The sequence below is a fragment of the Procambarus clarkii genome, chromosome 12 (assembly GCF_040958095.1).
Source record: "Procambarus clarkii isolate CNS0578487 chromosome 12, FALCON_Pclarkii_2.0, whole genome shotgun sequence".
NCBI classification, from domain to species: domain Eukaryota; kingdom Metazoa; phylum Arthropoda; class Malacostraca; order Decapoda; family Cambaridae; genus Procambarus; species Procambarus clarkii.
Genome location: NC_091161.1, coordinates 43,580,261 through 43,585,138, shown reverse-complemented (window position 1 = coordinate 43,585,138; position 4,878 = coordinate 43,580,261).

Genomic DNA, 4,878 nt, shown 5'->3' with positions numbered 1-4,878 from the left:
TATACATATATATATATATATATATATATATATATATATATATATATATATATATATATATATATATGTCGTACCTAGTAGCCAGAACGCACTTCTCAGCCTACTATGCAAGGCCCGATTTGCCTAATAAGCCAAGTTTTCATAAATTAATTGTTTTTCGACTACCTAACCTACCTAACCTAACCTAACCTAACTTTTTCTGCTACCTAACCTAACCTAACCTATAAAGATAGGTTAGGTTAGGTTAGGTAGGGTTGGTTAGGTTCGGTCATATATCTACGTTAATTTTAACTCCAATAAACAAAAATTGACCTCATACATAATGAAATGGGTAGCTTTATCATTTCATAAGAAAAAAATTAGAGAAAATATATTAATTCAGTAAAACTTGGCTTATTAGGCAAATCGGGCCTCGCATAGTAGGCTGAGAAGTGAGTTCTGGCTACTAGGTACGACATATATATATATATATATATATATATATATATATATCTGTCGTACCTAGTAGCCAGAACGCACTTCTCAGCCTACTATGCAAGCCCCGATTTGCCTGATTAGCCAAGTTTTCTTGAATTAATTGTTTTTCGACTACCTAACCTACCTTACCTAACCTAACCTAACTTTTTCGGCAACCTAACGTAACCTAACCTATGTAGATAGGTTAGGTAGGGTTGGTTAGGTTCGGTCATATATCTATGTTAATTTTAACTCCAATAAAAAAAAATTGACCTCATACATAATGAAATGGGTAACTTTATCATTTCATAAGAAAAAAAATAGAGAATATATAATAATTCAGGAAAACTTGGCTTATAATATATATCTCTCTGATATCTGAGAGATATCTGATTCATCTGACATCTCTCTGATATATCTGATATCTGATACAGATATATATATTGTGACGATAATCTCCTTCAAGAGATTGAGCCTGCTCTTCCCTCCAAAAATACGTCGCAACAAATATATATAACTACTATGGAAGAAATGTCCAACAACGACAACAACACCAGCAAGGTTTGCCAGAGCGCAAAACGTATGCAGCCAAGAACACCTGCTCAGACTCAAACCGCCAAACTACCTGTCTTGCTGCCGGCTCCTCAGATTGGTCGCCGGTCGGGCTGCAACTGCACTCCACCCCCCCATACTACTTGATGTCTGGGGCAGCCACGACCTCAGTCCTCAGAATATTCCGTGCTTTCTCACAGTTAACACTTCTCCCTGCTAGACGTAAGCTTTGGCGTACGTGTACTGAGAGAGGTGATAGCTTAAAGCCAATATTCCCGCACCTCTCATTTACTTGTCTATTGCACTTCTTGTTATTTTGCTCACTTGTCTTAACGTAACTTTTCATTGTGTCATTTAATTATTCTTATTATTTTGATTGATTTTATTATACGAATTTGTTTGTCCATTTTATTCATGTTTTGTTTATTTAACATAATTAAAATTTCATTGTTAAAGTTTACTTGTGTTTTGTGTGTCTTCTCCTTACCTTACCACAGACGAAGTTCCAGATTTTCTATTTTTTTTTAATACTATGTGACGAGGCCATACCCCTAGCTTTGAACAGCCGAACACCAACGCGTTACCGTCACATATTATATGGGGGCCTGTCCTAGGAGCTTCACTCAGGTACTGGTGCCAAGTGGTAATTTATGGTAAGCGTATTTAACTTTGTTAACGTAGCTTTTACTGTTTTTCATATTCAATTTCATTTTTTATATGGTGCGGTGTATTGTGCATTACGAGAGTAACATATAGTGAAGGTGAGACAACTTTGGATTACGTGGTGACTGTAGGCTGCAGTCATACTCTTAATTGGTCATCTCTCCCTCCGTGTTATTACTCGTGTTTACCATCTTTGTCCCTTGGATATTTCTCATTTTGACAGATCATCATATTGGTACCCTGGTACTGTGGTCTGCCCCGGGTCAAGAGTACCCAATCTTCTGCAATCTGACTGTAGGAGGACAAAGAGGGCCATAGTTCCTCTAGCTCGAACTTTAGTTGCTGAATTGGGACCTCAGCAGCAGTTCTCGTCACCAGTTGACACCTCGCACCCCTACACGTCAGTCAGAGATGATGATACATACAACGGTAGGGAATTAGCTTACTTTTTCAGAGCACAAAAGTTCGCTAATTCTGTAAGTATCATATTAAATTCAGTAGGAAAAACTTGCTTTATGTCCTATAGAGACTTGGCAAGGTATGCCTACATCCTTGGACTACCAATTTTACTTTTGAGGCAATTTACTGTTTCATTTGTTTTCGAAACTCTGTTTCATTTGTTAGTAGGATTTTCTTGCCCTTATCCTCTTACATGAGTACCGGGTACAAGATTTCCTGCGCCCTTGATTTAATTTAATCATTTAACATCTTTTACTTAACTTTAATTGTTAAAGATCTCACAGGATAGGTACCAGTTGCCACGTTGTCCTGTTTCTGACATTCACTATTGAATATTCGTGTACCTTTATTTGCTAATTTCACCATGTTTCGTCTCCAAGCTTTCCGTGCAAATCCAGCAGGTGAAATAGGGACTTTAAGTCGTGCCAAGAGGACTGAATTACAAACTCTTGCACATGAGTATCAACTAGAAGTTCCCTACCAAGCCAACAAAAATGACCTATACAACCTGTTGCTGGATTACTATTTAGAGCAAGGTAAGATAGACTCTGAAACTCATGAAACTTACTATATTGCAGATAAAACTGACTTGGCAACGCTGAAACTCAAACTAGAGCTGGCCAAGATTGAACGCGAACAGCAAAGGGAAGCCCTCGAACAACAAGAACGAGCTGCTGCCATACGAAGGGAAGAACAAGAACGTGAGATTGCCTTATTCCAGGAGCGGGAACGCGTACGGCTTGAAACCAAACAACGCGAGTTGGAGATACAACGCGAACATGACAAGCAACAAGCGACTCTGGCTCTAGAGTGTCGTCAACGAGAATACACGTTAGAAACTTCACACCTCGCTCAACGCCAGCAAGCTACTGCCAATCTTCCCGTCAGTTTTAATATATCACATGCAAGTAAGTTAATACCATCCTTTGTAGAAGCAGAAGTTGATGTGTTCTTTACCACCTTTGAAACCCTTGCTAATCAACTCAGTTGGCCTGTCGACCAATGGGCCACACTTCTCAGAGTCCATCTTACAGGTAGAGCGGCAGTCACACTCAGTACTCTGGCGTCTGAGAATGACTACCAGACTCTGAAACAAGCAGTGTTGGACGCCTACCTACTTTCCACAGAAAGTTATAGAAGGAAATTCCGTGACCACCTGAAGGCAAGTACCACTACCTTCCTCGAGTTTGCTAACACAAAACGGAGATATTTCATGAAATGGCTGGAAGCAGCACATGTCTCTACTTTTACAGAACTCGTCAACCTGATGCTAGTTGAAGAATTCTTGAGACGTGTGCCGCCTCCTGTCCGCCTCTACTTAGCAGATAAAGAAGAAACCGACTACCTGAAGTGTGCTAAGTCGGCTGACACTTACAGCCTCATCCACCGGCTGACACCCGAACCATCCTCCAGTAAGAAGTCGTGGTACAGTTACGAGAAAGTGAGCCCCGATCAAGCTGGTTCGCAACTGCACTGCAAGTATTGTAGACTCTATGGACATACCATAGACAAGTGTGGTAAGTCTCAATACAAGGGAACCACTGACCAACAAAAACCCAAACCAACTCCTCCTAAGTCCGGTAAGCCTGTGATGAATGTTGGTGTTAATGTTAATGATCTTTCTCTTTTCAGTAACCACCTGTATACTGGAACTGTCTCTGCCAACGGTTCAAATCCGGAGGGACGTTTCAAATTGAAAATCTTGAGGGACACAGCGGCTCTTCAATCGATCATCTTGAAGTCGGCTGTGCCCAACATCATCTACACCGGAGAAACTGTCTTCATCACTGACCTCACTGCTACCACTCCATACCCTCTCGCCAGAGTCCACCTGGATTGTCCCTACGTGAACGGAGAAGTCCAAGTCGCCGTCAGGGAAAAGCCTTTTCCCATGCCTGGAGTGCAACTTCTCCTAGGCAACGACTTGGCAGAAGACCTGCAACCGACCAACCTGATCGTCATGGACAAACCCCAAGTGTGTAACTCTGTGCCAAGTAACCCTATTCTAGAGTATGTTCCAGCAGAGGTTCAAGAGAGTGATGAAGTTTCTCCTCCGGTTCTCGTGACCACCCGTGCACAAGCCGCACGTCCACAGCCAGCTGACTCTACTGCTACCGCTGTCCCTCAAGACCCTCAGAAACTACCCCCGCATCTGACCAAGTTGGAGTTCCGTTAGTTGCAGAGGGAAGATCTTACTTTAACACCATTGTTTTTCCAGGCTGAGACTCAACCCGACAGTATTCCTGGGTTCTTCCTAGAGAACGACTTGCTCTACTGCAGATATAGACCCAGTAAACTGAAGGAGGAGGACGATTGGGCCAACATCGAACAACTTGTGATTCCCACCAGCCTGCGGCCCACTATTCTACACCTGGCCCACGGAGCGCTCTCCCACTACGGCTTCAACAAGACTTACCATGGAATTCGTCAAGACTACTACTGGCCAGGTATGGTAAATAACGTCAAACAGTACGTAAAACAGTGTCATACATGTCAGATGGCAGGCAAACCGAACATCTCCATTCCCAGAGCGCCACTGATTCCCATACAGGTGCCTGCGGAACCTTTCCACAGACTCATAATAGACTGTGTTGGTCCTTTACCTCGGACCAGTTCAGGTAACGCCTACATCCTAACCATCCTGTGTCCTACCACCAGATTTCCCATAGCAGTTCCAGTGAAGAACATCACGGCTGCTACGGTTATAAAACATCTATTGAAGATCTTCACTCAATACGGATTTCCCAG